We start from the raw sequence: 23,065 nt of genomic DNA on the forward strand, positions 1-23,065 counted from the left end.
TCCTCCTCCTGTAAGACTCCTGTCGTTTCAGGACGTTATTCAAAACGGACTGGTCGTGATGGCTTCTCGGAGCCCACGGAGGTGACTTGAGCCATCTCCACGTGGTGCTGGCCCGCGAGGCACCTGGGCTGCCTTCAGGAGGGACTGCTGCATTTCACTTGGAGCTCCCATTGATGGTCGCACTCTTCCTGTGCAGACTTACATGTTACCATCACGGGAGCCGGAGATGATTGCTGAGAAACTCTGGTGCTAAATCTGCTATATCTTTTGAAGAAAAATTTTTTTTCTTGCTAGTTCTTATCATTCAAAGGGATCAGAGTACAGCTGTGCGGAGGTCAAAGGGGCTGCGACACCATGGGTAGCCACGCATATGCTGACTTCAAACCAGCTAGGACTGTCAAAAGTGGTAAAGAATGTAGGAATGGGCTTTGGAAGAGGATGTAAAAGCCCAGTTGGAGTTTAAGTGCATGCTTGTGCTATCGGCTTGTGATGGAGAACATGTTCTGTGGGGCTGTGCAGTGGAGTTAGCTAACCATGCCGATAGCTGCTTAAGCAACTTAAAATACGCCGTGCGTACATGCTCAGGAAACAACTCTCACAGAGGCTCTGTTTAAACAGTGTGATTGTACTACAAATTTTTAAATCGGCCTCTAGGATGACGCCTTTTTACCATGCCAAAGATGGGACAGTCCCAACTGCAGCTTCCCTGACACCATTAGGTTCAGCCAGGGTGGTGAGTGAGAAATCTTTTTTTTTTTTTCCCCCCCAGCATCCAGGTCACAACCTACACAGGGATTTTTTTTTTTTGTTAAACTATTCCTCTGAATTTTATTTGGAAGTCAACTTGCAGCCTGAACTGTCGGTAGATGTGGGACTTCTCACCTTTACTTGCAGACCCCTTTGAGAAGGGTGGGACAGATATTCATGTTGATTTACTGTGGGGCATTAAAATGAGACTAATTTGCATGTCCAGTTGTAAGGGCTCTTTCAATTGAATAATGTCAGAGCACCCTTAGAATAGTGAGAATTGCCCAGTGAGAAGAGCTGTTGCAAAATAAATACTGCATTCCTACAGCCCTAAGGAGCTCAAAATGTTTGGTAAGCGGCAAATAATTATTTTTGCTGTACGCAGCTCAAACTGAGATAAAATGAGATTCCTACTATTTTTTTTTCCAGACTTGTATATAGTACTCCTCAACCAGGAACAAACAAAATTTTAAAAGCACTTGAAGTGAAATGATAAGTTTAGATTGTGCTTTATTTAAAAAAAAAAAAAAAAGCTGCCTTTTTATTTGTCTTAAGTTTTAAGCTTTTGGAGCTTAAGTTTCTAAGCTTACCGAGAAGAATGGTACAGGGAGATGTGAATTTAAGCTGGGAACCTTTCCTAATCCTGTGATTCCAGCAGCTGAGGCTATAACCACCAAAGTGCTCAAATTCTCTCCCAAATAAAATTTTGTACTGGAGTAAACTTTTATGGGTGATGAAAAGCCACCACATTCTTTGCCTTTAAGGCTTCACTTTTAGGACATACTTGAAAATGTGATTCACCTTTGGGAATAAAATTCTAAGAGTAACTTTTTTTTTTTCAACCGAGAAGCCGTGTTTTGCCCTCCAAGTATGTCACAGGCTTTTAGTGGATGAGTGGTTGTGGCCTTGGTTGTGGCCCCTCCTAACAGATGTTGCTCGGGCTGGGGGATCCTGGGGACTGCCCCAGCATCGGTCCCTTGCTGGAGAGAAGTGAGGAAATGTGGTAGAAAAGATGTAAGGCATGAACTGAGCAGACAGATGAGCCCTTGTAGAGCCACCCTGGAGGAAACGGAGTGGGACTTTGAGGTTAATTTGTTATCTTCTTGTTAATTTATTTGTTAATAATGTGAAATCCCTGGAAAGAGGGCGAGTCTATAGACTCTAACTAGTGTACTGACTGTGAGAAAGCATTAGAAAAGATAGCAGCTCGCAAACCATATTGTAGCATTGATTTTTTTTTTTTAAACTTCTCAATTGACTTCTAGTTTAAAATCAATGCTGTGATATGACCTAAAGACAGGAAAGAGGCTGGCCATCTGAGAACATATTTCTCCAAGTAGCTTTAAAAGATCAGCTTCATGTTCCACGGCAATGTCAAAAATCACTTAAAACAACAGTACAAAGCTCTCTTTTAAAAGGCAAGGTTTTGTTCATGCGGCATCGTCCTTATAAATACGTGCTAATGTGAAATAATAACTTCAGTTGGGAGAAATGGAAACAGCTTTGTTTCCAAAATAAGATACGAAGCATTTGCACTTAATCACAGTTACAAAATATTCTCATTGCTTTTCAGAGTAATTCAGGGACTGGAAGAGTCTCTGCCCCAGCCGGCAGCTCTGTTTCCAGCCTGGCCATGTCCAGAAACTGGTCCCCCCTTTCCTTTCACATACTGGACTGGCAGATGGTCACACACTGGGCCCCACGCTCTCCCCCAGTAAATTTACAGGATCAGTGTTTTACACAGCGGCTCCATTGCTTCTCCTCTATTGCAAAATCAGTTCTTTTTATTGCATTCAATTCTACAATGACATTCTGGTAGGTACCACCCTGTAGGACTCGAGGGTTCTTTCCTCTTTGCTGCCATGCTCTGCTGACACCAGCGGAGCTGCTGTCTCAGCACTTCCTCGGGGTGCTTGTTCCATTTTGTTGTACACGAACATCTTTTTATTAATCAATAATAATTGTTCCCTTAATTGAGGTTCTGTGACTGGAGGTTTTACTGACGTAACGTTTAAACCTTACAACGTGGCCTTGTACACCTTGATCTGGCATCCGCTTAAGCATGTTTTCCTTCAGTTAACTTGAGATTTGGTGGATTAATATATATTTTTTTTTCTGGCTACATTTATGGCAATGGAGGATTTCATAAGCTCTTAGGACCATTTTTTCACTAGGAACAAGAGCAGTGCATCTTCTCTCAGAAGAAGAAACACTAGTTCTTATGTTCAGTATGTGTATATACACATATATTAGTGAAAAATGAGCCCCCTCCCACTTCCACTGGTTTGTGCAAGGCTCAGTGGCAGTAAGAAACCCCAGAACAAGCAGGTCTGGAGCTATGGGCCAGTTACTAAATCCACCTAAAGGGTCTTTCAGTCAACCTCAGTGATTTTTTTTTAGAAGAGTCTCTGTGTGCTTTCAGGTGTAAGCAGATGCTGATTTTCTGTTGGGGTAAGGAGCCCTGGCATAAATATGTGGGAAGTAAAACTGCACCAGCAGTTCTCACGCTGTGGCTGTTCTGTTCTGAGGGGAATGTAAATTCCAGTGGAAATACCTTTTGCCCAGAATTTCTGAAGGGACATTTCAGCTGACTAGGTTTTAATGTATCTTGAGCACCAAGGAAACTCCAGGACAGTGAGAAAGTTAAGTGAGAAAGTTAAGTACTAATAACTAAAAAAATAAAGGGGTGTGGTGGGAAGTAAGGTGTGGCAGGTCAGCTCTGGCTAGCAACCAAACGCCCACCCAGCTGCTGGAGGATGGATGGAGGAAGAACAAGATCAAGAAATCCCATGGGTTGAGACAGAGGTGTTGCTTACCAGTTACCCTTGGAGGCAAAACAGACTCAACTTGGAGAAATTACGTTAATTTATTGCCAACTTAATATAGATTTGATTATTGATTCAGATATTGGGGAACAAACTAAAAACTCCACCAAACACTAAAACCTGCAGTGAAAACACCTTTCCTCCCCTTTTCCCAAGCTTGGCTTCATTCCAGACTCCTCTGTCCTTGTTGTGAGTGGAGGTCAAGCCCAAACTCCTCGGTGTGGCGATGGGTGGCAGAAGGGGGTTGGCAGAGAGTACGTAGAGGCTCCTCTGCTGCTCCTTCCTCCTCGCTCTTTCCCTCTGCTCTGTGGGGGTTCTCCGAGGGCTGCAGTCCCTTTGGGAAGACCTGCTCAGCCATGGGGCGACTCCTCTGACTTCCATGTTCTGTTTCTTGCTCTTTTTTTTTTCTTCCTCTTTCTGTTTTCTGCCCTTTCTTACATTTTCAGAGACGTGCCACCACCCAAGCCGGTGGCCTCAGCTGTGATGCTATGGATATGAATATAATTATTGCTTGTGCACCAAACTTTATGCTAAACCCAGCTCATCAAACAGATCTCATGTAGCCCTTGATTTGTCTGCGGATTTGATTAATAGAAGTAACCTTATGTAACAGGCTGAGTTTTGTACAGTTGGTCCAGTGTCAATGCTCCTTTTTGCTGATGACCAAAGGACGGTGTAAAATCCGTCCTGCTCAAACTTGCATGGAGCAAAAAAAGTCCCTGGGAGACAGGCTGCTCATCTCTGCTGTTCCCTTAAATTCATCTTCACGGCTCACCAGGTTGCTGTGGGGATGCAGTGCACCACTACGCTTGCAAAAAGAAAATCTTGGTTGGCCAGCCTGGAGCTCTTGAGCTTAGACCCTCCAGGCCTTCATTTCCTTCTCTGTAAAAACGTTGAGACCAGGGAAAGAAAAGTTATTTCAGTCTGGAAAACGTCATGAAGTGGCCATGCTCTGATAAAGGAACACTTTGGATGGGCAGAACTAACAGAATAATGTCTCTGGCTGGCTTTAAGTTTGCGCTCTGTATTTGTCATGTAATGGAGCTTTTGTGCTTAAGCTTTCCCTCTGAGTCATGAAAGGGAGTTAGCTGAAGATTGTTGGTGTTTATGTAAATCCGGAGAGGTGAATAAACATCACTGCGCTATCTAATAGTGGCTGATTAATTTACTTAACTCAATGACCTCTCCCTTCTTGCTGCAGTTGGAAAGATTTGGAGATCCAGGTACCTGCTCTGTTGTTATCCCTGTAGAATCTATTGGTACGTTCAGCAGAAAAATCTTGCACCATGTACAAATCTTCCGTTCTCTGTGTTCATAAACGCTTAGCTAATTGCTTATTATCATATTGAAAAGCTGCACATTACAGAGCAGATGCCAGCAATTGGAACGGCTGGATGAAGCTTTGGGTACCGACTTCAGGCTGCTCAGTGCGATGGCTGCGAGAACAAGAGGCACCGAGGAACACTGGGAAGCGCAAGGCAGAGAGACAGCCTCCTTCAGAAATCGGGGTAGTCAGCACTAAATGTTAAATATGCTGTTAGAGACTGCCCTGCTTTAATCCTTCGACAGTAAAGGAGTACATCATGCGGAATAGATAAGAGTAAGTGGTCTTCCACAGAGGAAGCAAGCTGATCGTCTCCTAACAAATGCTGGGATAACCCTTTTAGTCTTGTGTTTTTATGTACTTTCTTAATCATTTCTGTCATTCAAATCCTTTACCTACACTTGGCAACCGTGCATCTGATAAATCCTCTCTTGAGGAGCTTTGAAAAAGCTGTCCATAAGATGCTAGTACCTCTTCTACCCCATGTCTCTTTTACCAATTAATGCATTTGCTCCAAGAATTCTCAAGAGTGATTTACCAAACGCTGCCTTTTCCCTGCATGCAGGCAGCTCCTTTTCTGCTCCTACATTCTGCTTCAGTTTTGCCAGCAAAAAAAAAAAAAGTCTGCGCTGTAAAGCGCCCTGGATCAGGGAACTGATCCAAGTTGAAAATAACCTGCCAAAACCCCGAGCTCTTCTTCAGTAAGAGCGGCTCCTTGGTTTGTTTCAGTGTGGATGTATCTACCCCCACGGCTCCAGGAAAGGCAAGAGGGCGAAAACAGGGACTGGGGCAACTTAAGCTAGTCACTGGCAGGAAACTAGGCAGAGCCACAGTCTTACTAAGATATATTTTCCTCTTCTAATTTATTATTTTGGGTGACTTTCTTCTCCATAATATTACCACGGTGACTTTTCATAGTCACATAATGGGGCCTCTGAACTGTTGTGAATGCACAAGTTCAGCTGATTTCTCATGGGAAGCCCCTACAAGGAGCTTAAGGCCCAAGGGACTCTGGTACCTTCAGATACTCTGGGTTTTAGTGTAGTGAGAATACTTGGACAAACACTGTCTGGTGTGGGGGATTTATTGCCTGGAAGTGACCTAAGTTGTTGCTCATCTGTGTTGCACCAGCACAGCCTGATCCTCCAGACTTACTCTTTCTCAGGCAATAATCCTACCGGGCCAAATCTTAGCAGGCAGAAACTGGTGTATCTCTGCTGAAACGGCTGGAATTAGGTGAGAGGGGGGAGAGTCACACTATGGAAACTAGGAGTAGGAGCAGCAGGTATCTGCCTTGTAAAACCTCATCGTCCCTTTGTGGTGGGACTGATGCGAAGAAACAAAGTGGTATGAAATTTTCTTACCTTCTGTTATCTCCATCTCTGTTTAGGGTCGCTCACCTGCTATAATAGTTTATGTTCTAATAGCCCACGTAGGTAGCTAAAAGTGTTTGCCTTTAGGTTACACAGGTCCAGCAGCTGCTCCTGGCTTCAGGAGGAAGCTTGGCTCAGCTGGGTTCCCTGGGTCTCCTCAATCACTCCCTTCAGCTAATGTATTAAGTAAACTGCGGAACTGAGAAACTTGTGCTAAAATGTTATGGGAAGAAAAATACTTCAGATTCCAGAGTTTTGGGGTATTCAGCCTACTTTCAAAAATAAACTGTTCTTGCTGATCTTTAAAAATTACTATTTAGGGCTTTAAAGGCAAGAAAAATTGAATAAACACCATGTGGGATAGGCATGGCATTAAGAATACTGCAATCCTTTTCCTTTTCTCTCCAAAGTTACCTCTGCAGCATTGTCCTATTGCAGTCATTTTTTAAAAATTATATATTATTTATCTATTTTTGAATATATGTATGTATCCTTGCCAACAGTAACACCAGTGGGATGTTGGTACAGAGGCGATATCCCTTTTCCCATGGACCTGAGAGGACCATAACTCTGACAACTGCAGTTTGGCTGAGCCAAAAGCAAATCAGAACAGACACCAGAGTAAATGAAATGGTATTAATCAAGGCAAAAGGTGATCGTGACACAGGCAGACGTTCTGACGGCTGGGAAGAGCTGTGAGGCTGCAGCGGAGGCAGCTGCAGGATGAAATGTGGTTGCCACCTCTAGAGAGCAGAGTGATGGATAAAGCTGCTCTGAGAAGATCAGGGGGTTGTCTTTGGTTTGTGGGGTTTTCTTTTTTTCCTGCAGTGTTTTTTCACAACGCAGTTAACTGCTTTGGGTTTCTTTGAGTCCATTCAGAATCCTTCAGTGAGGACTGATAATTACAGCCGTGTATCTGCAACCTGCCGAATTCCACAGGGTGATCACTGAAGGGGAGGCTGAGCTGGGTATGTTATTTAGGAGAGGGAGTAGTGAATGCTGGCGCAACGTGTCCCATCTTAACCACCAGGTTGTCACTGTATCAGCTGTCTGGCTGTCAGGAGAGTGTAAAAATACTTCTGGGCTGACTGGAAGGTTTTTTTTGAAGGAAACACCTTGGTAGCTTTCACTTGGGTGCAGGTCACTGAACGAAGATGACAAAGAATGGGGCTCTGAAACTTCAGGGTGATGTTTTCCAGTGAGAGAGTGCTTAAACTAATTGTGCTGCTTTTTTTTTTTCCATATTAAGACCGAGATCATAAGGCAAAAAATAAAAAGGTGGAATCAAGTCCCCCTGCAGTGGAAGCTAGGTTTGCCAGAGAAAGCCATCTAGTGGTCACTGTGCACTTTTCTCCACCTCTCCCTACGCTCAGCCTTGCAGGCATCTCCCCAAAATGTTCAGGTTTTTAGTTATCACAGAGGTTTTGTGCATGTTGCAGGAGATGACATGCTGATGGGGCTGTAGCTGAACCCTCCCGAGCAGAGCTGGAGGGTGGAGAGGGCTGGTCTCCTTTTAGGACAAGTAAAGTGAAATGACCCACCCGGGCAGGGGAAAAGCCAGGGGGGTTGTGACCAATTTTTGTAATGGTGAACAGCAAGAGGACACCAAAGGCTGTGGTTAGTTTGGAAAAATGCTGCCAGAAACGAAGTGACTCCAGTGTGTAAACCTGGGCCGAGCATGGAGGTTGCGGTGACCCTGCCCAGGACACGCACCCGACGGCTCCCGCTGGCACGGTGCACGTGGCAGGAGATAGAAACCCTGTTTCCCCAAAATGCTCTGTGGATTAGTGCTGAATTTATTAAATTGTTTCATTCTCAAAAAAAAAAATCCATTTTAAAAACCCAAATGTTTTTGTTTTGACACATTCTAAATGTTTTGACATTTACATATAATTTTTAAAGTTGAAAACCATGGAGTTTGGACAGCAGCTTTCACTCGATCACCATATGTAGTTTTTCCACTTCCCCCTGGAAAAAACCAATCAAGCAACTGAAAATATTTCATATTAACCCAAACCAGCCTCCCCTTGTGTTCTCTAGCTGAGTCAATGAACAGAAATTGTGAGTATTTGTGTTGCGAGGCCTTAGTTTAACGCCCGCCTTAAGATGATACTTTTAAACCCGGTGATGTGCTGCTATCAGAGCTGGTGCTGTATTTTTATTGAAGAAATCACACTGGGGGTACATAGCGATTGGGAAAACAACCATCTAGTCACCAGAGGGACAGGAGTGCAGGGTTTCAGGAAAACATGGTCTGAACGCAACAAGGCTGTGTATGGTTGAGCAATAATTTTCCTGCCCTGCGGAGAGTAGCCACAATATTCCCAGTATTGTTCTGCCTCCACCCATTCCAGTGACGTCCTGCAGCCCTGTGCCACCGGGAGTGTTCCTCTGAGCAAGCTGCTCCTGCCTTTAACTCCCAGAGCCGCGTCCATCCTGCTGAGGGGGGTGTTGGGAGTCTCCGAGGTGAATCCAGAGGAGATTGAGGTTTGTGCGGAAGGTGGGAGTTTGTGGTGAGCTCCCGGGATCCCCTGACCCAGCGCACTGATAGAGATGGGGATTGTCACCCACCCTCGGGAGGGTTTTTGATCTCTGTGGCCATCGCAGAACTCAACAGGCTTATTTTTCTCAGAATTGGTGAAGAAGCATCAGTTTTATAGTCCGTGCCTGAAATGCTGGGGTTTAACCCCAAGCCCCACACTGATGCTGACATCTGGGTGATCCCCCCAGCCCTTCCCAAGGGGGGGGAGTTTCCCTTTAGGCTTCCCCCCAGGGTGGGCGGCCTGGCAGACAGAGCCGTTGGGTAAAGGAGCCCCAGGGGTCCCGCAGTGAGTAACCCAAGGTCAGGGGTCCCAGCAGGGAGAACAGCCGGGACCCCTGGCAGGAGGGGCAGTGTCTGTGTGTGAGGTGGGTGCCCTGGGCAGAGTTCCCTGTTGGGGAAGGACCTCCCGCCTCCCTGGGACTGGGCTCCGCTCAGGTCTGGCTTTTGTAAACGCGGGCTGTGCAGAGATTCAGTGTGTGGGTTCCTTGGGCTGATGTGTTTGGCTTGTTGCCCTGGCTGTCTCCCGTCCCTTCTCTGGGAGACTCTATTTCACTGTTTCTTGCACCCATTGCTGGTCGTGCGGTGTCGTTGTTGGGGTCAGTGGGATTGATGTCGATTATGTATAACCTGAGTGACTGGTTTGTACCCCCAGCAATCACCCATGGACTGACCCTTTTGTGTCAATTCCAATCTGGTTATTGGTTCATCTTGATGCTGGCTGTGGCCTTTATGCTAGGCCTGATGATGGGCAAAACAGTGCTGAGGCAAAGCATCAGTGCAGTCCGATGTGTTGCGGTTGCGTCGCCCTGAGCGCCCGGTTGTATTTCTCCTGTGCCTGTGGCCACTTGTGCACAACCCCGGAGCTGGGGAAGGTCCCATCACAGGGAAGGGTGAAGATCAAGAGGGCTGATGAAGCCGGTGTGTGTCCTGGGTATTTTAATGTGGGTAGAGAGGAGCGGTCAATGTCGATGAGGGAATGTAGCAAAGTAAACAAGCCTGGTAGAGTCTTTCTCTGCTGCTCACCCTTCTAGGGGAGAAGACAGATGATTAATCAATTCATTACTTCAATGGGTGAGACTAATTGCCCAGCTTCTAAAATGTCTTCATAGCACATGTATTGTGGATTAATCTACAAATTCAATCCCATTACTAAAATCCACCTCCGATGTACATGGGAGTTACAGGGCTCCATTTCTCACCTTTTCCAAAACATCAAAGGGAAAAAATAAATTGGAAGTGTGCCTCTAACTTAAAAGCCTAATTTCAAAAAGGTACCAAGGAGCTCCAAGCTATTGAAAAGCTGGTGAGTTTTGGCTCCTAAATCACCAAGGTGCTGGCTGTAAATTTGCCAAAATCAAAACTCTAGCACGTGAAAACTGAGCCCAAGCTCTTTAGTAATAAGGAGGTAGAGGAGGGGGGGAAAAAGTGCATTTGATTATTTTTTTTTTGCTTTCCCCCTTTTTTATTCTGTCTCTGGTAAAATATTTTCAGCTATTCTAGGGATCCAGCTAATGAATCTTTGTACACTTGGATCTGCAATGTTGCACCTTGAATGACTGCAGAGTAAGTTGAGTTCTTTGGGTGCAGAGCTACAGGGAGGAAGAAACTGAATCCATCCTTTAAGAAAAGACTGTACAGTTTCCTTTATTTTTTTGTTTGCTTGTGTCTTTTGAAGAGCACGAGCGCAGGAGAGGATACGGGGTCAGGAAGGATCATTTTCCCTGTCAGCTGGAATAGAAAACACTCTCTGGATGATCCTTCTCTTCACCAACGCCACGTAAAACAAATAGCGCTAACAGAGTCAGCAGGCCACGGTTCCCCCTGTTTTCAGTGTAACCGCTCATTTTAAGTTGTTGCTTTAATAAGCAGATGGATTTTTCATAATGCTTTAAAGGAGTTAAAGCATGAAGACACTTAAAGAAATGAGATGTCAAGTCTTTAACTAATGGGATTATGCTGTAGAGACCCTTTAAAGATGGCTTGGCCTAAGTGATCCAGCAGCCATAAAGACCTTATAGGTCAATAATTTATTTTGTGGACAATAGTCCCTTTTGAAGAACTTGCACAATCAAAATTTAGATTTGTGCAAAGTGCTTAATGTTATTGAAGTGTCTTAATATAAATGCATGAGCTTTCCCGAGCCAGCTGTGTACGCTTCTGTCTGCATTTCTTTTCTAGAATGATGCCTCTTGCATGTTTTAATTAATAAATGAAAATTTCTGTAGATTTCCTCGTTTCAGAACAACGTGTTTTTTTAATCATCTTTGATATGATGAATGCCATCCTTTCAAGACTATTTCTGCAGGAGCAAGAGGAGTGGGGGGAAAAGCCACCACGTGTTATTTTTTTTTTTTAAAAAAAAAAAGCAGTTCATGCTTTAGTATTTAACAATACAGTGATGTTTCTTTAAAAACAACACAAAACTCAGCTGTGGGCTAAGGGCCATGCCTGTAATGTTTGACTGTAAAAGGCAGGTTTTCTTGTAAAGAGAAAACATAAGGTTTTATAGAAACCACACTGTGTCTTTATTGCCTTCACTGCTGGTGAAAGTCAGGATGCCTTATGGGAAACATAAGGAGTTTCTGAAGAGAACTGAATAGTCTCCTAAATGTTCTAAGGTCAAATCTCACCTAGGAATTCTCCACTTGTTCTAAAAGGATCTTTCTCTGTGGTCTCTAGGGTCTGATCCAGAGGTATTCAAATGAATCGTTGTTCTTGCATTGACTTCCAAAGCCTTTAAATCATGTCCTGAGCGCCTTACTGACTAAATACACCTTATTTAGGTAGATTTCTCCCTGAAATCAATGGGGGCTTTCCCAGGTTAAGGAGAACTTTCCTTTGCACCTCCAAAGGCCACTGTAGATAATTTTGGGAGATCTGCTTTGGTCATCCGTGGTTTTGAATCGAGTCATGCCTGTTGGTGGCCCTTCACCACTATCTTGCCGTGATTTGCTGCTTGTTTCAGCTCAGAATGGTTTAGGGTTGTGTGTGCCAGGCTCAGAAGTGGGGCTGGTGCAGACGTGGTGACCATCCTGTGGCTCTCAAGCTCCTGAGCTATTCATATGTGGAACCTGTGCTGTGCCTGTGTTGTATCACTGGCTGCAGGGCTGGTGGGGACACACGGGCTGGTGGCTGCCAGGAATTCCTCGCTCCTGGAGAGCACAAGCCACTGGAGGCTCATGCTGGTGCATTGCCATGGGAGCAAGAGGCACGGGGAACCTTCTGTGGTGTCGACGTTCTCCAAGCGTCTTCTCCAAGGTCCACAAAAGGAATAGACCCCGGGTTAGCAGAGTCCTCATCTAAGGCACAATTTCTGCTGCCAAAAAGGCAGTTCTGCAGGCAGGGAAAGGGACCTGATCCAAACTCAACTGAAATCTTCAGTGGGATTTAGATTAAGCCCACAAATCCTGATTCTGCAAAGATTTAAGCTTGTGCATAACTTTACATATGTGAACAGTCTCATCGAGGTCAAACAAATTAAAATAATGCACCTGCTTAAGTCTTGGCTGTATTGGGGCCATAATGAACTGGAAAAAAAAAAAACCACAAAAGAAAAAAGCTGATTTCTTCAGAGCTATTAAGGTGTTATTTCAGCAACCTAGCCAGTGACAAGTGTATTTACATGTACCGTGCAGAGTCTAAATGAATGGGAGTGTTTGTTTATCCGTGTCATGTATTTGGGTCAGTAAGGGATCCCATATGGCTTCAAAGGTTTGGCTTTTCTATTCCACTCGGAAAAGCACCTGAAAGTATTAGTTCTGCAGCCTGATCCCGGAGGGATCCGTGGGTGCTGTTACTGTACAGAGACTGCAGGACTGGGATTGCAGGCTTTATTAAAAATGGGCCCATAGCGAAGGGAAAACACGTGCAAAGGGCTCGGTGAAGGGTCTGTAACACTGCAAGGGCTTCCCCACGCTGTGAGAAGCTGCTTCCTCTCCAAAATAAGAGTAGGAGAAGTTAAATTATTACGGGGACAGAATGAGCCTGGCGCTAACCCAAGGTTGGAGCCGAGGTGTGAGGGCGATACGTCGGTGACTTTGCTGCTTGCCTGTCCCCTCTCCTCCCTCCCCTCTGCCTTCAGTCCTGGGTTTTGGTCCTTGGGCTCCTCTCAGCTGCCACTGGAAACCAGCACCTCCCTGCTCCTCTGCCAAGTGACAAAACCAGTGAGAGCAGCACCCTTGCTGAGCACAAGCCTTTCCTCGGCGTTCAAGGGGCACAAGCTTCCCCCTGAACACGGTGTTTCTGGGGAAGGCACCCGCCTGCTTGTCCCTTCTTGCTTTTTGCCTGGGTTGGGCTACACACACTTGGGTTTTCAGAGCAACAAGTCATCGCTGCGTGGGTAAAGAAACTCAGTGGAGAAAGAGGAATCGCCCTGTGCCAACAGCTGGCAGAGCTTGTGTGCTGGTGGAGCCTCCAGCGTGGGGTCTAAGCAAGAGATGAATTGTGCGTGGGCACTGGAGCAGCTCTTCACAGGGAAGATTTTTATCCATAATGTGTAATCATCACCCTTATGCTTAAAAAGGCCTCCGTGCTTCATCAAGCAGCACCAAAACATGCTCGCCTAGGAAAGGCAACGCTATGCCAGGCACAGCACACGTACAAACTCACTGATGGCAGTTTCTGACCCAGACCCCTCTCCCCACGCAAGCGCTGCTCTGGAGCTTATCAAAGACAGAAATGTGTTTCAGAGATGGGAACTAGAAAAATATGAGCTCTCTAGCCCCAGAGGAGTGGGGGAACAAAGCTGACCCTGGACTGCTGGCCCGGCCTCATCCCCCAGACTTGAGGATGTTCTGCTTGGTCTCACCACCTTGAGGGAGGACCCGGAGTTCACCAAGCAAGAGGTGACAGACATCCTTGTAGTTTGTGTTTGCTGGAAACGGAAGCCCCGCAAAGGGATAATCAGATGGGACGGTCTAGTCCAAGCCCCGGCTTTGGGAAACCAGAGGTTGCATTGCGGTAGGAAGCACGTGTAGGAAATGAAACAGCTCCTCCTTTTGGATGGGGGACCTGGAGAGATGCTTTTGGTGGCTATACTGGCCATTAGCGGTGCCAAGAAGCAACACTCGGGGAGATCAAAGCTGAAGAAAATCCATTGCCCAGGCTGAAGGGTCCCAGGGAGCCCCGTGGACAAATTGTCTTGTCCCCAGGGGCTGAAGCATTCACCTTCCACGGTGAGGGAAGAAGCAGGGCAGGTACCAGTTTGTACGGGGCACAGATGGTAATTCAGGCGGTAAGGTCCAGTCGTTGCACTATAGGAGGCTAGAGGCTTCTGCTCTTGTCTTTGTGGGAAAGGATCAGGCCGGTTGTGAGCTTCTGCTTATAACAGCATGGTGTAACAGTACGGGAGGGCCAAAACCCCACGGCGTGGGGAATATTTACTGAGATGTCCAAGTCTAATGGTAATCGGGAGAATACTCATCCCCTCTGGGGGCATCCCTCATCAGTGGGTCACAAAAGGAGTCACGTGGCTCAAATGTAGAGAAATAAGGTGAAAATGCCTTTAAAGGTCCATATCCCCCCGTCAGCCAGCGCAGAGCCCCCCGGCACTGGGCTGTCGCTGCCCCATGGTCTGTCCTCTAAATCAGACCACAGAGGTCTGGGGAAGAACGCTGTCTCCGTTCAACTCCCAGTGACAGGATTTTTTGATGACAGCTTTGAAAATACTTTTTTTTTTTTTTTTTGTGAAGAAAAGACTACATCACTGTGAGAAAGTTCTACTCTATCCCAATTATTTTCAAGTGCTCCCCACGCATGCACAAAAATATATACTTAATCATGGCTTATTAGTGGCTTCAGACCCACAGAATCAGTCCTGTAAATATCTCCTTAGGCACAAAAATAAGTTACAAAACCACAAAAAATTAATTTATTGCATATGTGCGTTTGCTTTTCACTTGCTGTAGAAATACTTTTAAATTACTAAATGCTATTTGACTTTTTAGAGGGGGGAAAAAAAACCCACCCTATAAGGGTATTTATTTATTTTAACTAGAAATTATGTGGAAGGACCAGAAGTATGAGCAGCTGGTAAACTTCTCTTGATTATTTCCCCCTACATTTCTAATAATGAACTCAAATGATTTTAGCACCTTAAAAATACTCTGCTTAAACAGACTATGCGTAGGCAAATTTAGAACTGTACAGAAGTCCTGGAACACAGAAGTAATGATGGGAAAAAAAAAAAAAAAACAAAGAGAAATGAGAGGTAAAGAGAAATAACAACGGGGAGAATAAAGGCATTTAAGGGGACACACAGAGAAAGTTAAAGCAATCCACGCAGTAAAAAGGGCTTTACAGCCTTCTAGGGTGGTTTGTAATGATGCCAATAATTTGGGGGGTCTCTGAGCTGAGGGAAAGCCGAGGATGAGAAGGTGACGAGAGGGAAGGGGCCGGGGCAGAGGCAGCAGCGCCTGAGGAGAGCAGGTGCCTCTCCTCGCCCTCCCTGACGGCCAAGCGCAGCGAAAGCCGTTCGGGAGCAGATCATGGTGTCCCTTCCCTGGAATCACGATGCTAGAAGGGGATGGGATGGAAAAAAAAAAAAAAAGCCCTACTCATGCACAGCCCCCAGCAACACCTCCCGGGACCCCAGCGGGCCACCCCAGGAGCCCAACCGAACCCCCTCAGCCTGCCCCTGGGACCTGCTGTGCCGCAGCTTCGAGGCTGAGCTTTGCCATCACGAGGAAAAAAATTCATCTTTCTCATGACTGGGGCGGCAAATTCACGTTACTTGTGCAGCTGAGGTGGCTCGGAGGGGAGTTTAGAAAGATGATTACCAGATATTTATCTTCTGTGCCTTCTTGGGAGGTGGGTGCAAGCATGAGTCGGAGGGGTTGGGAAATGCATCCATCGGAGCGGGATGGGGAGCAAGTATGGGCTTGGTGGCTCCAGCTGTCTTCAGTTAAACTCTCTGTAGGTTGTTTGGGTGGCCACATCTTTCTAAAAAATCTCCCATTCGAAGGGCAGTCTCTACCTGGGGGGCGTACGACTCTTTAAACTCACTGGGGCTTTCTTAAGGGAAGACCGATTTCATGGTGTGTTTGAACCGTACGAGGCACAGATCTGTTCTTTTGGATTACTTCAGTATGCATACTTAGCAGGAGTAACTAATGATGGATGTCCTGAAGAGCTGTGCAGACAAAAAAGACCACTGTAAACAAAACTGAAGATGTACTTTAGGATCCTGTTTTTGAGACCTTGACTGTGCTCTCCACTTGAATCTAGTGTATTTGAAGACTCATGTTGTGTTCCCCCGTCTGTGAAACTGTGCAGATAAGTAAGTTTATACAGCAAAAGTACCATTACCTAATTTTGTAACCATGTCTAATTTTCCTTGAGTACACCAGGAACAATAGCATGAGTAAACTAGACCCTTGGTCGCAGCTCTGAGTCCTCTCCTAGCAGCTCTGCCTCCAAAAGATTCTTCTTCTCCCTCTCTGTTTACTCCCGTGCTTTTTTTTTTTTTTTTTTCCCTGGCTTTTCTGGTCTTATCTATCATTCCTCGCTTTAACAGTGTCTGAGCTTTCGGTGTGCCTGAGGAAAAACTCCTTTTCCCTCATTGTTGAGGGGAGAGCAAAGGCAGGGGGCTGAATAATGCTTCCCTACATCTCACTAGTGATCCCTGGAAGGAGGGAGCTGGACCTGAGGCTGGCTCTGCTGCTCCCCCTTCACTCATGAGGTGTCTGCCAGGCTGGTGACTTTCCCAGAGTCCTCCCAGGATTTCTTTTTGAAGTTGAGAAGTCTTTCCCTTCGTTGCAACTCACCCTCGGCTGTGAAAAGTTTCGATACTGACGTTTTACAACCAAAAGTTGTCTTGAGGCTTCTCACGCAGCTTCGCTCCACGTTTTGCAGCAGCCCAGGGAGGTGAAGGAGTTATTCTGTATTTGTAAAACCAAGGAGTAGGTTAACTACCAGTTGCCTGCAACCTAAGTGGATGAGAGCAGCGTGAGGGCCAGCTGGAAGAGCAGAGCACCTCGATGCTTGAGGGGGTTTTTTTTTCTCAGCTTGGCAGGGAGATTGAGAGGTGGCAGCGCTGCTGTGTAAGCATCCCTGGAGCAGGAGGGTCATCAGGTGTGCAGCCCAGCTAAGTAGAGTTTCCCACACAAAATGAAAAGGGAGGATGAAGAGGCAAGAACTAGGATTGTGCTGAAGTGGAATTGCTGGGGCACTTCCAGGGCCCACGATGCTACCGAAGGCGTTGAGGTTGGTTGTTTTTCCTTGCAGGTAGCTCTTGTGTTTAACTTGCGTAGCTCCAGATGACAAGAGCAGAGGGATTTGCTGTTTCTTTAATGAGATGGAAAACATGCGAATCGCTCTCATTCGACCGGTGGTTGTAACCCCTCTGCTCCGATTGGCTCCTACCCTGCAATATTTTAAACTGTTTTGCAAGCAAGAAAAAAAATTGCAACCTCAGCTCTTCATACCATTCAGCTGAAGTAGGAAAAACTCCAAAAATTACATGAAAGAGAAGATGATGGGAGAAAAAAAAAACAAAACCAACCACCACCCCAAAAGGCAAAGCAAATGGGCTGTGAAACTGCTGATAGGGAAAACGTTTTCATGAAGCGGAGTCCTCCGAGTCACTTTCCTCCTTTGAGTCCAGCGTGGCTCCTGTGGGTGTCCACGGGAGTTTTGGCAGCGGAGGGTGTGGGGGCCGGATCGGGCCCGCCCTTCCACTCCCGTCGATGTTGGCTGAACTCTCTTTAGTGGTTTTGTTGTATTTATGGTGCTCTCAAACCTTCTTGTTCAGTTCTGTGAGGAGTCCCCGGGTGTGCTGTGCGTCCCCCCGAGATGGGGGAGGACCGTTTCCCATTTTTCCTATGGACAGCCTCACCTGGGGGCTCGGAGACTGCTGCTCCTGACGGGACAATCCCCCGTTCCAGACCCACGGGTGCCTGGGAAGGGACTCGTCATCTCCAGGGTGTGGAAAATGTTCTTTCCCTGCCTGACCTGCTTATCCCTGGGTTTACCACCGCACTGGGGGAAGAGCAGCCTCTAAAGGCGCATGGGCTAGATAATGGGTCTTTGCAGTTTTAGCAATCTCCCTTCCAACCTCTCCTTCGTCCTGCCGCTTCCCCGTGCTCTGGCTGAAATCCATCCCAGCAGAAAAACAGGTGTGGGGGTTATGGAGCAAGTCAAGTCTGTAAACACCAAGGAGGGAGGTTATGTAAATCTGTTTACATGATTTTCACGTTGACAGTTGGCATTTAGCACTTAAATAACTGCGTAAGCAATTTAGGAATAATGACCAGTGTGCTCAGCGCGGATAAAAAAAAAAAAAAAAAAAAATCTTTGAGGAAGTAGACAAGCAAATAGCGAAAATTGTTGGAGGGCCTTCTAATTTCTATTGAGTTACGGAAATAGAAACCAAGATTATTCTACCTGAAACAAAGCATTTCTGATAAATGCATCTGAGATAATGCATATCCCAAATTCAAACCTACGAGTACCCATTCTTAAGGCAAAGTCATGCTTCAAGGCCTTTGTTACCGGAATGACAAAATCTTCCCATGTGGTCTCTCTAATATTATCACAAATGGCCCTTTTAAGTTTGACTGATAGCTCAGGCCGGTGTTCCTTTGATTATAAATGAGGTAAAGTGTTTGCATAGAAAAATGGTATTTTATAAAAGATATCTCAGCGGTAGAACTAGTAAAATTTTCAAACACAGAGTTTACTTATTGGAAAGTAGGGTTTTGGCTGAAAAAGGAGGAAAATCTGGACCTTTAACTACTGAAATTACGATCTCGTATTTAGAAATAACGCTTCATTAAAAAAATGCTGTTAAGCATGTTTTTTCAAAGATTAACCAGCCAGGAAAACAAAATATTTCGGGTAGAGCTAAATATTTAGTTTGGCACCCAAAATGTGGTTTTCAGTTCTGTACAGTTTGAGATTTTATTTTTTTTTTCTTCCTGGAGACCCGGTTTGATGAATAAATAATGCTTGTTTGAGGGAACACAAAGCAAGTTTTTATGACTTTTTTTTTTTTTAATTTATTACGCTAAAAAAAAAATCGGTTTAATGCGGTCAGATGGTCCTTAACAATTGAATTCGAGTACTTTAGAAAGGTGCCACCCCTCAGTTGAGATGTGATAATTGACTCTGTTTTCCCATTTCAAATGCAAAGTGAAGTGTGCTTATCCTATTTACTGTTTTGGTAACACCTTAAGATATTTTCCCTTAGTTGGTTGTGATGATATTTCCATGATTTGGTTTTTAAATTAAAGTGACCAAACTTCGATGTTTAGGTAAGCTGTAAGTCTGGTGGTCGATTCCCACGAGTGACATAAATTCCCTACTTAGGAAAAGAAGCCCACAGGCAAAATTTCATTTAAGGAAGAAGAACGTATATTTTCTGCTGGCTTCCGTTAACATTTAAGGTCTGTCCAGTAACAAGTTAAAGCTGATCCCCTGTTAAAATCTGCAGTTCCGGGCTGTGTCAAAGAAAACAGATGAAGCTGTTGAAATAAAGCTGAGTCAAGTACATAGAGAAGCATTTCTTGCTTTGGCATTCCTGCAGCTGAGCAAGGCTCAGGTACGAAGCATTAGAATACAAAGAAAACTGTTAAGGTTATCAGACTATACAGGAATAGTGAAAATACTTTAAATCCAAGTGAAAATAGTGACTTTATATCAGTGCTGGAAAATAAGCTTAAATGATGGAGCCGTCAGTGAAAACCATTTGGGGCAATTTCTTCAATGAAGGAGCTGTTTTATTGGCTGGTAATGTAATAATAAAAAAAATAACTATAAAGAATAAGCAGCAGAAATGTCAACACTGCCTGTAGCTTGTTAGGTTATCCAATACAACGGGGCTGATTCGGATTGAATTCCTGTTGGATGTAAACCTAAAATCACTTCCATCACACTTTCTCTACTACTCTGGGGAACAAATCGGCGGCAGAAGGTCCCTTTTTTCTTTCTTTTTCAACGCTGTCAGGGGGAATTGCACATCACTGATTAAACCCTTTTGGTTACTCCGTGAAGCCAAGGGGATTAGTTGTATGACAAAGACGAGGGGAATAGACTGTCCACGGAGATACCTGGGGGGGGGGGTGTTGCTCTCAGGCATATTTTCTTGGCCCACTCAGAGGAAACCAGGGCTGGCACCATCTCAGAGCTGTGCACCCATTTTCCTGGGTGCTGTGGATACATGGGCCTCTTGTAAGGAGGAATTAGGGCTTTGTCTCCATCGTTTTGTTGCTACCATTAGCCACGGTGTCTCAAGCAAGTGGTCACAGCTCTCGCCACAGGGATATGGGTCTTCCCATACTATCCTCTCTTCCCTTCCTCTTGCCAAGTCTGATTTGGGATCCATCACGCTAGAAAATTCTGCCACACTAGTGCCCCTTTGAGATTAATATGTTTGAAATATAAGACAGTGCAAAATTTGCCTCTTTAGAGCAAAGCAGTGTTTCTAAAACTGACCTGCAGGTAGGATGTCTTTTACAGAGGGCATTTGCTTCAGGGCAGTATTTCCTAGCAGAAGAAAAAAAAAAAAATCATGATGATCAATAATGGGCTTTTACTATTTCCCTTAATATCTATTTTACTTACTGTCTCTAGTAAGAGACCGTGTTTTGGGGAATTCAGGTTAAAAGGCATATAGATTAAAAATAGCTCATATAGTCTATCATATTGCATCAGACGTGGGGTCACTTTTCTTCAGTATTTAACCCACTGCTCATTTACCATTAGATTTATTTTTAATTGGAGTCAACGTGCCACAATGTATCTTGAAGATAATAGTGGTAAAAATGGAAACTTTCTATCCCTACTTTCACTTCTGCCCTAATACTACGGTGCGTCATCTCCACAGTTCCTGCTCTGCTTGAACCATGCTGTCACGCCAGAGGGGAGGGAGAGCTCCTCTTAAGTGGCACTGGCAGCTACCCGTGCCGGGTAGGCAGAGTTGTCCCTTTTATTTGAGGGGCAAATATACTTTTAGGATAAAAATGACACAAGCAAAACCAGTTCATTAACGCCTCAGTTCATAATTCCACTTTGGCCTTTAGCTCTGCATTCCCCACGCCATTCAACTACTGTTACTGATTTCTAAGAAACTTTTGCAAGGAGATTTAACTTTGGGTAAGATCTTGGAGTCGTCGTCTTCCTCCGATCCCTTATTTTTTCTTTGCAAGTCACGGGGACAGCAGGGTTTAAATAGTAAATCGACATCTGCCGTATAGTCACATGGAGCCTGTCTATGTTTAGATTGATGCCTATAGCAGCCACGCTCATCAGGATCATCCTCAGTCAGAAAGACTGTAATTACAGCATTCAAATAAACGAGAGCTTTGCTTTCCTGTTGGAATGAATCTGGAGTCGCATCACAAGAACTTGCCCAGTGTAACAAAAAGTAGTATCTGCTCCCCGCTGCCCAAGCAAGGCTTCAAGTAGAGTTTAAACCAAGCTGAAACCTTGTCAGGTTTTTTAACGTATAGCCACAAATAGTTACCTGGTTTGTGAACATGGAGAAGATGAGTCATTTAGATGAGATGTTGAGGGATGTGGGGTAGGGGAGAACTTTGTAGAGTCGGGCTGAGGGTTGGACTCGGTAATCCCGAGGGGCTTTTCCAACCTGAATGGTTCTGTGAGTCTGTGATGGCTTTTTCCCATGTTACAGCTACAGCGTTGTTGCATGGTATGGGAATAGAAACTTTATGTGGAATCTTTGTTGAGAATAATTGGTATAATGGAAAAAAAGAGAGGGGTTTGAGCGTTTCCTCAATTCCTGAAAAATCTTCTGGCTAAGAGACTGCTGAGTTTAAGTGTGGAAGACTTTTAAAGTTGGTTGGTTTGTTGTTTTTTGGTTTGTTTGGTTTTTTTTGTTTTTGGTTTTTTTTTGCTAGAGTTATGTTTTAACATAGTTCCTTGCTTAGAACTTAGTGAAAAAAAGCTAAACTTGAATAAAAAAGAAACATCTGAAGCTGTGTCCCAAACTGAGACACCTTTAGTAGGACAGTCTTCCATGTTCAAAAAGCCCACAGGTTGAGACGGCTGGTAAGAGCTCACGGCAGGTGAAACTGAAACCCTAACATGGCCCAAACATGACAACTTTGGGTTCTGAAGGCATCACTGGAAGTTTTCCAATTTATTCGCACGTATGTTACGCCGCTTTGCGTGCCGGGGGGTGCTGCCACCGCCACCGGTGTGGGTGCAGCTCCTTTTTCTCTTGACAGGACGCCGTGCCTGCTCAAGGGAGCAAACTCAGTGTGGTTACACTGGCAGAGCAGTAGGGGGAAAAAAAATGCTCTGTGGTGTGGACGAGGCTTTCAGGCGCTGATCTGAACTTGTGGAAGTTAACAGTTGTCCTGAGCGCAGTCTCCTTTGGACTGGAGCCTGAACTGTCCTTCCCGTGCTCCTCAGACTGGCCGTCGTGCGGGGAGAGGAGGGTGTTTTGCCAGCGGAGGTGCAGCTGACTGGGACACCTGGGAAATGTGGAGTGCAAATGGCAGGTATATATCATTAATGTGATTTGGAAAGGCTTCTGCTTGCACGTGGCTCTACTGTGCTGCTCCTGGGGCCAGTCTTGGGCCACTCTTTGGATGGGGTGGTGTCCAAACACCTTCTGCCCCCCGCTTGCCAACCACAAGGGAGAGCGTTGCCTCAAATCTAGATGTGGTGAAGCTTTTGTAATACTTCTGTCTGTTCCAGTGATGCAGAAAGCAAAGGAAAATGTCCTTGGTAGGGTATTATGGTACTTCTAGGTGAGGATTTGAATTTTTCTCACTTGTCAGTGGTCAGTGACGCAGCATCCTCCGGGGAGTCATCAACTGACAGGAAATGCGTACACTTACTTATTTCCGTAGAGAAGCTGAATAGGAGAAAAGGTCTGTGTGTTCCTGGGTTGGGTTTTTTTTATTTTTTCTTTAATAAGATGGCCTGTGCCAGAGAAAACAAACTAAACTCCTTTTTTTCTCTGTTGGTAATCTCTCAATGTGATATAAATACCATCCCACAATTTAGCGTTGTTAATTAATATGTACTTTCCATTACCTTCCTTTTGGGAGAGTTCATTATCTTGAGGAATGTAACTCTTCATTCAAACATTTCATTTTGTAGCAGGAGAAAGAGACGGAGGCGCAGAAGAACTACTTTAACTGGATTGTGTAACAATGGCTGTGATAATAATTGTCTGGGAGAATTATATGGAGGTAACAAAAGGCCTCACAAAATGAGTACATTACAAAGACTCTTTTATGACTGAAAAATACTGATGTCCTTAAAAGAGAGAGAGAGAGAAGTAGGA

This window comes from Athene cunicularia (assembly GCF_003259725.1).
Source record: "Athene cunicularia isolate RWA chromosome 1 unlocalized genomic scaffold, athCun1 chr1_part2, whole genome shotgun sequence".
NCBI classification, from domain to species: Eukaryota; Metazoa; Chordata; class Aves; order Strigiformes; family Strigidae; genus Athene; species Athene cunicularia.